This window comes from Amphiura filiformis, chromosome 14 (genome assembly GCF_039555335.1).
Source record: "Amphiura filiformis chromosome 14, Afil_fr2py, whole genome shotgun sequence".
Lineage (NCBI taxonomy): Eukaryota > Metazoa > Echinodermata > Ophiuroidea > Amphilepidida > Amphiuridae > Amphiura > Amphiura filiformis.
In genome coordinates this window covers 24,017,161-24,029,983 of record NC_092641.1, presented here as the reverse complement: position 1 = coordinate 24,029,983, position 12,823 = coordinate 24,017,161, and the positions used below count along the sequence as shown (strand labels likewise).

The following is a 12,823-nucleotide window of genomic DNA, read 5'->3' as shown; positions in this document are numbered from 1 at the left end:
ATTTTTTTCTTTCTTCGATAAATATTAACTGGAGGTCAGCTCATGTCCATATATGCGAAAAAATCCGGATAAAAGAGCTTTACCGACAGTGTAACCTCCGAAACACATAAAAAATGTATAGAGCCCAATACGTAACAAAAAATTAGACCCACTCGAATTGTTTTCTTTCTTCGATAAATATTAACCGGAGGTCAAGTCATTTCCATATATGCGAAAAATCCGGATAAAAGAGCTTTTCCGACAGTGTAACCTCCAAAACACATAAAAAATGTATAGAGCCCAATACGTAACAAAAAATTAGACCCACTCGAATTGTTTTCTTTCCTCGATAAATATTAACCGGAGGTCAAGTCATTTCCATATATGCGAAAAAATCCGGATAAAAGAGCTTTTCCGACAGTGTAACCTCCAAAACACATAAAAATGTAAAGAGCCCAATACGTAACAAAAAATTAAACCCACTCGAATTTTGTTCTTTCTTCGATAAATATTAAATGGAGGACAGGTCGTGTCCATATATGCGAACAAATCCGGATAAAAGAGCTTTTCCGACAGTGTAACCTCCGAAACACATAAAAAATGTATAGAGCCCAATACGTAACAAAAAAATTAGACCCACTCGAATTTTTTCTTTCTTCGATAAATATTAACTGGAGGTCAGCTCATGTCCATATATGCGAAAAAATCCGGATAAAAGAGCTTTACCGACAGTGTAACCTCCAAAACACATAAAAATGTATAGAGCCCAATACGTAACAAAAAATTAGACCCACTCGAATTTTTTTCTTTCTTCGATAAATATTAACTGGAGGTCAGCTCATGTCCATATATGCGAAAAAATCCGGATAAAAGAGCTTTACCGACAGTGTAACCTCCAAAACACATAAAAAATGTATAGAGCCCAATACGTAACAAAAAATTAGACCCCTTCGAATTGTTTTCTTTCTTCGATAAATATTAACCGGAGGTCAAGTCATTTCCATATATGCGAAAAAAATCCGGATAAAAGAGCTTTTCCGACAGTGTAACCTCCAAAAACACATAAAAATGTATAGAGCCCATTACGTAACAAAAAATTAGACCCACTCGAATTGTTTTCTTTCCTCGATAAATATTAACCGGAGGTCAAGTCATTTCCATATATGCGAAACAATCCGGATAAAAGAGCTTTTCCGACAGTGTAACCTCCAAAACACATAAAAAATGTAAAGAGCCCAATACGTAACAAAAAATTAGACCCACTCGAATTTTTTTTCTTTGTTCGATAAATATTAACTGGAGGTCAGGTCATGTCCATATAATGCGAAAAAATCCGGATAAAAGAGCTTTACCGACCGTGTAACGCATAAAGAATGTATAGAGCCCAATACGTAACAAAAAATTAGACCCACTCGAATTTTGTTCTTTCTTCGATAAATATTAAATGGAGGTCAGGTCATGTCCATATATGCGAAAAAATCCGAATAAAAGAGCTTTTCCGACAGTGTAACCTCCAAAACGCATAAAAAATGTAAAGAGCCCAATACGTAACAAAAAATTAGACCCACTCGAATTTCTTTCTTTCTTCGATAAATATTAACTGGAGATCAGCTCATGTCCATATATGCGAAAAAATCCGGATAAAAGAGCTTTACCGACAGTGTAACCTCCAAAACACATAAAAATGTAAAGAGCCCAATACGTAACAAAAAAATAAGACCCACTCGAATTTTTTCTTTGTTCGATAAATATTAATTGAAGGTCAGGTCATGTCCATATATGCGAAAAATCCGGATAAAAGAGCTTTACCGACCGTGTAACGCATAAAGAATGTAAAGAGCCCAATACGTAACAAAAAATTAGACCCACTCGAATTTTTTTCTTTCTTCGATAAATATTAAATGGAGGTCAGGTCATGTCCATATATGCAAAAAAATCCGGATAAAAGAGCTCTTCCGACAGTGTAACCTCCAAAACGCATAAAAAATGTAAAGAGCCCAATACGTAACAAAAAATTAGACCCACTCGAATTTTTTTTCTTTGTTCGATAAATATTAACTGGAGGTCAGGTCATGTCCATATATGCGAAAAAATCCGGATAAAAGAGCTTTTCCGACAGTGTAACCTCCAAAACGCATAAAAAATGTATAGAGCCCAATACGTAACAAAAAAAATCCAGCCGAAAAACACTGACAAATATTGTGTTCTAAAATACTCAAAATGACTCTAGAAAAGTCACAAATGACTCAAAATGAGTTACTGGGTCAATATAAAGTAATTCTATAACAAAAACACGCACTAATAACCATAATTTGCTTTAAAAATAACCAGAGCCCAATACGTAACAAGAAAAATTCTATGTCTAAAGAAAAAACACTGTCAATTTTTTTTTCTAGAAGACTCAAAATGACTCAAAATGAGTTACTGAGTCAATATAAAGTAATTCTATAACAAAAACTTGCACCTAATAACCATAATCAGCTTTGTTCTAGAATTATTCAAAATGACTCAAAATGAGTTACCGGGTCAATATAAAGTAAGTTTATAGCAAACAAAAAATGCAACTAATCACCACAATAACCAGAGACGTAACAAAAAAATTCTAAGTCTAGAGAAAAAACACTGTAAAAAGTAATTTTCTAGAAAGACTCAAAATGACTCAAAAGGATTTACTGAGTCAATATAAAGTAATTCTATAACAAAAACATGCACCTAAAACCCATAATTTGCTTTAAAAATAACCAGAGCCCAATACGTAACAAAAAATTCTAAGTGTAGAGAAAAAACACTGTCAAAATTTTTCTAGAAAGAATCAAAATGACTCAAAAGGATTTACTGAGTCAATAACAAAAACATGCACCCAAAACCCATAATTTGCTTTAAAAATAACCAGAGCCCAATACGTAACAAAAAAATTCTAAGTCTAGAGAAAAAACACTGTCAAATTTTTTTTCTAGAAAGACTCAAAATGACTCAAAAGGATTTACTGAGTCAATATAAAGTAATTCTATAACAAAAACATGCATTTAATCATGATAATGTCCTTTCAAAATAACCAGAGGCCAATACGTAACAAATAAATTCCAAGTCTAGAGATAAAACACTGTCAAATATTTTGTTCTAGAAAGACTCAAAATGAGTTACTGGGTCAATATAAAGTACTTCTATAAAAACACATGCACATAATATCCATAATTTGCTTGAAAAACAACGGAGCCCAATACGTAACAAAAAATGTATAGAGCCCAATACGTAACAAAAACCACTACAGAGGGAGGGAGTATGAATAAAGTAATTTTAATCAAATTTTAGTTTTGTTACGTATTGGGCGGGATGAATTATTTTTGCCACTTTTTGTTCTAGGTAGAAGAGGTTGAGCCCAATACGTATCAAATTGATACGTACTGGGATTTTGTTACGTATTGGGCTCTTACATACGGCCTCTAGTATTTCGTGTACTTGGATACTTTGGCTGCCTTGATATCGCCTGACTGCGCACCCATCTCTTTCAGTTGCAGTTGAGTATCTTCCAGTTGACCTGCTTCCTTGAGAAGTTGACTCAGGTTCCACTTCTTGTTAATTGCTTTCTGTACTAGGCTTTGCTTTTCTATCGTTTGGATTAAATGTTCCAAAATACGTTCCTCGTAGCTATCGCCAAACTCGCATTCTGTTGCTTTTTCTCTCAGCCTGGCTGCATATGCCACAACTGTTTCCTTAGGGTTAGGTTTCATCTTCAAGAACAGATACCTGGCATGGTGTTTATTTTTCTTAGGAGTATAATAGTCATTCAAATTTTCTCTCACTTTCTCGAACTCATTACCCTGTGCTGGATCTGGTAGACTCTTTGCTAGTCTAGCTATTTCTTTGCCTCCATAAATTATGATAGCATCTTTCTTATCTATATAATTGACCTTGGTTGACCTCGATTTTATTTCGGGCATGTAATCCCCTCGTATCAAGGATTCCACCCACCAAGTTTGAGCCCGATCGGACAAAGTTTGAAATTCGACCCCTCCGTACTGACCTTTGACCTCGCTTGACCTCAATTTTATTTCGGGCATATATTCCCCTCGTATCAAGGATTCCACCCACCACATTTGAGCCCGATCGGACAAAGTTAGTGACGTATATGTTGCTTAAGCTTTCCATGAAGCTTTCCCTTTAAAGGGAATTTTATCAAACACCCCAACAGAAAGAAATTCTTGCAAATTTATCATCACGCATGCTCAATACAATTAGTAAATCAACCAGGTTGTTTATTAATTGTATTGAGCATGCGTGATGTCAACCTCTACGCAGAAAACAAAATGTCGTTTTGTCTAAAAACACTATTTTCTCTGAAAATAGTGAAATTTTATATTTTTTATATTACACACTATCATTGCTTGAATATTTGTTTTGATGAAAGTATCATAAATATTTAAATGAAGGTAAATATAATTTACTATATTCAGGCTTTCCCCATGTCCCCACGTTCGATTCAGAAGTAAACACTACTAGACTTAGCTGTGGTCTAAGACCACGAACACAGCCGTGTTGTTACCACTTAATGACCTTTGACCCCAAAATATATGAAAACGCCCATAGACATTGGCTAATGTCAATGCATGTGTGCACGTGGCATCACTTTGCCATGTCACTTTTTTTCGTCTCAGACCGGAAGTGACCCCTTAATGACATTTGAACCCAAATAAAAAAATACCACATATGAATTGGGTACCCACAATTCATGTGTGAACATACCGTTACTGTCCTATGTTTTTCTTAGCAAATAAAATTTTTTGAAGGTTTTTCGCTTTATACCGGAAGTGACCCCTTAATGACCTTTTACTCCAAATCTGTGTACACCCTATAGACACTGGGTAATAACAATGCATGTGTGCAAGTGGCGTCACTGTCCTACAGAATCTGTGGAAGAAGATGCATTTTAAAGGTATTTCGTTTTATACCGGAAGTGACCCCTTAATGAGATTTGACCCCAAATAAAAAAAAATACCACATATACATTGGGTGACTGCAGATCACATGTGAACATACCGTTACTGTCCCATGTTTTACTTAGCTTATAAAAATTTTTTAAGATATTTCGTTTTTTACCGGAAGTGACCCCTTAATGACCTTTGACCTCAAATCTGTGTACATCCCATAGACACTGGGTAATCACAATGCACGTGTGCAAGTGGCATTACTGTCCTCCGTTATATGTGGGAGAAGATGCATTTTGAGCTGAAATTACGTTTTTGACCTCTGTGACCCCTGCGTGACCTTTGACCCCACAAGTTTTATGTGACATGTAGGGGCACGGTCAATGATCATTGTGACCAAGTTAGGTCAAAATCGATGTAAGCATGTGAGTGCTAGAGCAAATGTAATGGTTGACAGAAAGAAGAAAGAAAGAAAGAACCTGTAAGAAAAAAGACACAGCCGTGACTAACGTCACGGCTGTGTAAGAACTAGACTTAGCTATGGTCTAAGACCACGAACACAGCCGTGTTGTTACCCCTTAATGACCTTTGACCCCAAAATATATGAAAACGCCCATAGACGTTGGCTAATGTCAACGCATGTGTGCACATGGCATCACTTTGCCATGTTACTTGTGGCAGAATGGGCATTTTGAAGGTTTTCGTCTCAGACCGGAAGTGACCCCTTAATGACATTTGACCCCAAATAAAAAAAAATAACACATATGAATTGGGTAACCACAATTAATGTGTAAACATACCGTTACTGTCCTATGTTTTTCTTAGCAAATAAAATTTTTGAAAGTTTTTCGTTTTATACCGGAAGTGACACCTTAATGACATTTGACCCCAAATCTGTGTACACCCCATAGACACTGGGTAATAACAATGCATGTGTACAAGTGGCGTCACTGTCCTACAGAATCTGTGGAAGAAGATGCATTTTAAAGGTATTTCGTTTTATACCGGAAGTGACCCCTTAATGGGATTTGACCCCAAATAAAAAATACCACATATACATTGGGTGACTGCAGATCATGTGTGAACATACCGTTACTGTCCCATGTTTTACTTAGCTAATAAATTTTTTTGAAAGTATTTCGTTTTATACCGGAAGTGACCATTTAATGACCTTTGACCCCAAATCTGTGTACACCCCATATACACTGGGTAATAACAATGCATGTGTGCAAGTGGCGTCTCTGTCCCACATAATTTGTGGAAGAAGATGCATCTTAAAAGTATTTCTTCTTATACCGGAAGTGACCCTTTAATGAGCTTTGACCCCAAATAAAAAAAAATACCACATATACATTGGGTGACTGCAGATCATATGTGAACATACCGTTACTGTGCTATGTTTTACTTAGCTAATAAAAATTTGTGAAGGTTTTTCGTTTTATACCGGAAGTGACCCTTTAATGACCTTTGACCCCGAATCTGTGTACACCACATAGACACTGGGTAATAACAACGCATGTGTGCAAGTGCGGCCGCTGTCCTACGTAAGCTGTGGGAGAAGATGCATTTTTAGTTTAAATCACGTTTTTGACCCCTATGACCTCTGTGTGACCTTTGACCCCACGAGTTTCATGTGACATGTAGGGGCACGGTCAATGATCATTGTGACCAAGTTAGATCAAAATCGATGTAAGCATGTGAGTGCTAGAGCAAATGTAATGGTTGACAGAAGAAAGAAGAACTAGACTTAGCTGTGGTCTAAGACCACGAACACAGCCGTGTTGTAACCCCCCAATGACCTTTGACCCCAAAATATATGAAAACCCCATAGACATTGGCTAATGTCAATGCATGGGTGCACGTGGCATCACTTTGCTATGTTATTTGTGGCAGAAGGGGCATTTTGAAGGTTTTCGTCTCAGGCCGGAAGTGACCCCTTAATGACCTTTGACCCGAAATAAAAAAATACCACATATGAATTGGGTAACCACAATTCATGTGTGAACATACCGTTACTGTCCTATTTTTTCTTAGCAAATAAAAAATTTTGAAGGTTTTTCGTTTTATACCGGAAGTGACCCCTTAATGACCTTTGACCCCAAATCTGTTAGGACCCCATAGACACTGGGTAATAGCAATTCATGTGTGCAAGTGGTGTCACTGTCCTACGTAATTTGTGGGAGAAGAAGCATTTTAAAGGTATTTCATTTTATACCGGAAGTGGCCCTTAATGACCTTTGACCCTAAATTAAAGAATACCACACATACACAGGGTAACTACAATTTATGTGTGAACATACCGTTACTGTCCTATGTTTTTCTTAGCAAATAAAATTTTTTTAAGTTTTTTCGTTTTATACCGGAAGTGACCCCTTAATGACCTTTGACCCCAAATCTGTGAGGACCCTATAGACATTGGGTAATAACAATGCATGTGTGCACATTGCGTCACTGTCCTACGTAATCTATGGGAGAAGAAGCATTTTGAGCTCAAATCACGTTTTTGACCCCTATGACCCCTGCGTGACCTTTGACCCCATGAGTTGCATGTGACATGTAGGGGCATGGACAATGATGGCTGTGACCAAGTCAGGTCAAAATCGGTCCAAGCATGTGAGTGCTAGAGCAAATGTAATGGTCGGCAGAAAGAAAGAAGAAAGAAGAAAGAAAGAACTAGACTTAGCTGTGGTCTAAGACCACGAACAGCCGTGTTTTGACCCCTAATGACCTTTAACCCCAAAATATATGACAACGCCCATAGACATTGGCTAATGTCAATGCATGGGTGCACGTGGCACAACTTTGCTATGTTATTTGTGGCAGAGGGGGCATTTTGAAGGTTTTTCGTCTCAGACCGGAAGTGACCCCTTAATGACCTTTGACCCCAAATAAGAAAAATACCACGTATGAATTGGGTAACCACAATTCATGTATGAACATACCGTTACTGTCCTATGTTTTTCTTAGCAAATAAAAATTTTTGAAGGTTTTTCGTTTTATACCGGAAATGACCCTTAATGACCTTTGACCCCAAATCTGTGAGGACCCCATAGACACTGGGTAATAACAATTTATGTGTGCAAGTGGTGTCACTGTCCTACGTAATTTGTGGGAGAAGAAGCATTTTAAAGGTATTTCGTTTTATACCGGAAGTGGCCCCTTAATGACCTTTGACACTAAATAAAAAAATACCACATATACACAGGGTAACAACAATTTATGTGTGAACATATTGTTACTGTCCTATGTTTTTCTTAGCAAATAAAAAAATTTGAAGGTTTTTCGTTTTATACCAGAAGTGACCCCTTAATGACCTTTGACCCAAAATCTGTGAGGACCCCATAGACACTGGATAATAACAATGCATGTGTGCAAATGGTGTCACTGTCTTACGTAATCTGTGAGAGAAGAAGCATTTTAGTTGAAATCACGTTTTGACCCCTATGACCCCTGCGTGACCTTCGACCCCACGAGTTTCATATGACATGTAGGGGCATGGTCAATGATGGTTGTGACCAAGTTAGGTCAAAATCGGTATAAGCATGTAAGTGCTAGAGCAAATGTAGTGGTCGGCAGAAAGAAAGAAAGAACCTGTAAGAAAAAAGACACAGCCGTGACTAACGTCACGGCTGTGTAAAGAAAGAAGAAAGAACCTGTAAGAAAAAAGACTTAGACTAGACTTAGTGTAACTAGACTTAGCTGTGGTCTAAGACCACGAACACAGCCGTGTTGTAACCCCTTAATGACCTTTGACCCCAGAATATATGAAAACCCCATAGACATTGGCTAATGTCAAATTATGTATGTGTGCATGTGGCATCACTTTGCCAAGTTACTTGTGGCAGAAGAGGCATTTAGAAGGTATTTTGTTTTAGACCGGAAGTTCTCTATTACACGCCTCGGTCGAAGACATTAGTGTAGAGTGGCAAGTTTTCTGTGATTTAAAACACCGAATTTTGCGATATTCCGTGCGTGGTGTTAAATACTAAATCCCGTGATTTTCCGTGATGTAATTTCAATTTCGTGTTCAAATTCCGTGATTAAATATCACATTTCACAAATCAAAATTAAATATGCTCTATGTCTAGTTGTTATCCCGGGTTGTTTTAAGGTTGATATCTTTGAAGACAGACATCATTTTCATTATTTGTACCTCACATTCTCATTATTTTTTCTTCATTTTTATATTTTTCTCAAGGAAAAACACGTTTTTGTGTGACACTGAAAACTTGTCACTTTAGTAAAAGCAAGCCAAGCAATTTGTTTTGGTTCGAACCAACGCGGTGGTGGCAATCTTTCACAAAATTTTGTTCTTGAGTTTCCATCAAAGCCAGACTTGTTTCTAAAATCATATTATTATGTACATATTTACTAGAATTAGTATATTGTAATAAGGTTTCGCATTAAGGGGGTACTACACCCATGTGGTAAATTGGTGACTATTTTTGCATTTTTCTCAAAAAATTATTACACACTGGTAACAAAAGTTATGTATATTATTGGGGCAAGGAATCCAATTACTACACTGAAATTTCAGTGACTCAAGACAAGCGGTTCAGAATATATGATAGGAAACGAGGTACATCCTAGCGGTACCTTATTTCTGATCATAAATAACAAACCACTTGTCTTGAGTAACTGAAATTCCAGTGTAGTAATTGGATTTCTTGCCCCTATAATATACATAACTTTTGTTACCACTGTGTTATTAGTTTTGAGAAAAATGCAAAAATAGACATTAAATTTATCGAGGGGTAGTACCCCCTTAAAACATTGGATTTGCATTAATACATTGAACGATGCTTAGCCTTTTTCGATCAAATAGTAATAATAATAATATTAAATTTTCTTATCTTGTGGGTTGTGGACAAACGTTGCTGAAAGAAAGTTATACCGCTCTAGAACCGCCACTGCTGAGACTAGCAATGATATTATGTACATACGTTCTGAACGTTGGACGATGGTTGTTGAGGTGTTATGCTTGATAGAATTAGACCGTCTGACAAACAAGTATATATCTTTCTCCGCCGTCTTTGATCATCCACTCACCCCACCTAGTGAGAGAAAACTAACTGACGTGCCGAGGAGGAGACTAAAGCTATAATAGTTGACGAACATGCATCTGTCAACCAGACATTGCCCTTATTAACTCTCACCCTCCTGGTATCCCTGGTCCTTTCTAGATGGAATAGGGAAATTGGGCTAGCCGAAGTTATGCATGGCGTAGGGCGGTGTAAGTGTGATATCTATTTGAATCACAGAATTAGAGAAGGAGAACCGGGACTCCCTATACCGTCACGTACAATCGCGCAGTCAGCTATGGGGAGAAAATTGGGGGTATTCGGGTCCTTGCCGACGGTGCGCGGAGACGAACGAAAACAATTCTGCGTCTCATCTGAAGCGTCTTGGTACTCGCGTGCAGGTCGCATCAAGTGCGTCTCTCAAATTCGCCCATCATCCATGTCGCGCTTGCATGACAACGAATGCCTCGTGCGCATTCCGAGGGAAACCGAATACTCCCAATTCTTGCTCCATGCCTGTATCAAGATGGCGGTCGAGTCCTGGTTCTCTGCTTTTAATTCTGTGATTTGAATACTTTTCCTAAACCACTGAACACTGAACTGGAAATCTGTGCAATATGAAAGGTTTCTTACGTTGTGCACTACAAAATTCCAAAAGGGCAAAGTAGGCTGATTTAATTAGTCTACGATGGTAAATCCATCGAATACGGATATTTATTTCAAATTAACATCTTTAAAAAATGATTCGACACAAAGTTTCAATATTCAATGATACATTATGATATTTGATCTTTAATTTGGACTTTTGATCCAAACACAATGGATTAATTCCTACCTCGGAATTTTCAGAACCACCTGCTGTCCCTGTCGAGTATGTATCCTTTGTCTAAGAAAACGAAATGTCCAGAAGACTCGATGTGAATGTGGTTTGAGACATCTGATGATGTACTACTAGGCATCATCTAGCTTTATCGAGTGCCCATTTAGGATATCCACATTTTGCTAAAGCGTTGTTCACATGCGATTTCTGGCCCTTGCGATCATGGTGGCTAGTGACTTTCAGGAGTCTCCGAGTCTGTTATTACGTCAAAGGTCAAAAAGATCTCGACTTAATACAGTCACTCACTCATTCATGAAAGATGGAGCACCATCTGGAAATTCCGAGTTAGGAATTGTGTTTGAATCAAAAGTTTAAATCAAAATCATGAACTTTCATAAGTATGCATATTAGGCACCAGAAACAAATGTATTCCATCTTTGGATCAACCGTCGATGCTGCTCCAAAGCTTGCTTTTAATGAAATATCAACTAATTAATCAGAATCAATGCTAAATTTATATTGGTCAATATCATTTCAATACAGGCAATTCAACGATTAATATGTTATCACAAGTACCAATAGTAACTTAATTGAGTTCATAAATAATAAGGAGCGACCAAACATCGATGGCCGATTGAAAGTCGAACTAATTGTTTCTATTGCCTTAGACTACATTTATAAATACGTATTTATAAAAACACTCGTCACCACCTCCGCGCTGCCATAACAGCTTGCAGACATTAAGTCTGGAAGTGACCGTCTACACAGTTGGTGATCTTTGTGTGCATTTGAATGCAAAGGCGCGAGGCGGTAAACAATATAAGACTAATGTACTGCAGCCAAATTGTCTATTTTGTTCAACTTTGTAAACCTTTCTGTCAATAAATCATGAGAAACGCGTGAACAACTATTATGATATTTAGTCATACTTTAGGAGCTTGCAGACCTTTTGTACTGTTGCCAGGGACTTATGAAGGCATTAGAATTTCTATGGTAAATCACATAACTGGTTTGATATTTAAATAGATAGGCGGACCCCAGCGGTCACGATTTGCTTCGGTGAACTCACTGTTTCTTACTGTTTATGTAAGTAGACGACCTTCAACTGTACATGTTGAGTGAACATGAAAAGCCAGCTTCTTAGTAACCAAAATGATGTGACGTGAAAAGGCCTTGGCTATCGCACGAGTATAACGTGCGATATAAATATCATAATAGTTATTTCAAAAATGTATTGTATATTTATTCCGTCGGCAAATACTTTATGACAAACTCGGAAATCCCCCATGTGTAATAATTTTGCTATTCAATTAATACTTAAATTTGATGATATTCATCTAAAGAGTTCCTATCCTTTTTCTGTACCGGTAACGTGCGTATTTATAAATACGTATTTATAAATATAGTCGAAGCATACTGTTCACGATTGATACATTATGGTTTGTCCAATGTTTAAATTATGCAGCTGCAAAGTAATCTTCAATGTCGAACCATTTTCGTTTGTTCTGCGTTGATCTCCGATGGTATTTACCTGCTTGCTTTACTTTTATTATCGGTATTTTATTTATCATATATAATCAGCCAAGTTCCCATCAAACCTGTAAAGTTCAAAGGAAAAGGCGAAAATGACTGGTTAAAACAGATTTAACGATGGGATCAATGTATGTCACCAAAATTTTTTATTACAAACCATAAACAAAATGAGGGTGAAATTAAGTCTCGGGGGGGTGGTCAAAAATTTTTGGAGGGTTCATAATTACACAATTTAAGTGTGTGTAAGCTGCAGTTAGACACAGCAATATAGGGGACACGCTAGGCTAGAAGCTCCCATGACAACGTATGTATTGCTGCTGTTTAGGCCAGAATAAGGGAAGGCACATTCGTCCACATCCGAATTGAGATTTCTTGATATTTATCGACACTACGATGTATTCTTTCACTTGAAACTGATAAAATAAAACTTGCTAATATTTCCTTTCATTTTTGCTTGATTTATTTCACTTTTTTCAACTCTAAAATGTCACATGACTCAAGACAGCAAATGGGCGGGAAGTGACGAGTCGGGAATATGTGAATGC

The 12,823-nt window shown here is 37.3% G+C and overlaps 1 long non-coding RNA gene across 2 annotated transcripts in view; it reads right to left on the bottom strand.

Annotated features, from left to right (window-relative positions):
- LOC140169859 (uncharacterized) overlaps positions 1 to 12,823 on the bottom strand; it is a 73,841-nt gene that overhangs the window by 48,833 nt on the left and 12,185 nt on the right. The window contains exon 4 of one of the 2 annotated variants that reach the window (XR_011861420.1): positions 10,690 to 12,343. The exons of the other annotated variant lie outside the window; for it this stretch is intronic. This is a non-coding gene — a long non-coding RNA (uncharacterized lncRNA). Of the gene's footprint in view, positions 1 to 10,689; positions 12,344 to 12,823 lie in introns of those variants that run through there. 2 annotated transcript variants of the gene reach the window in all.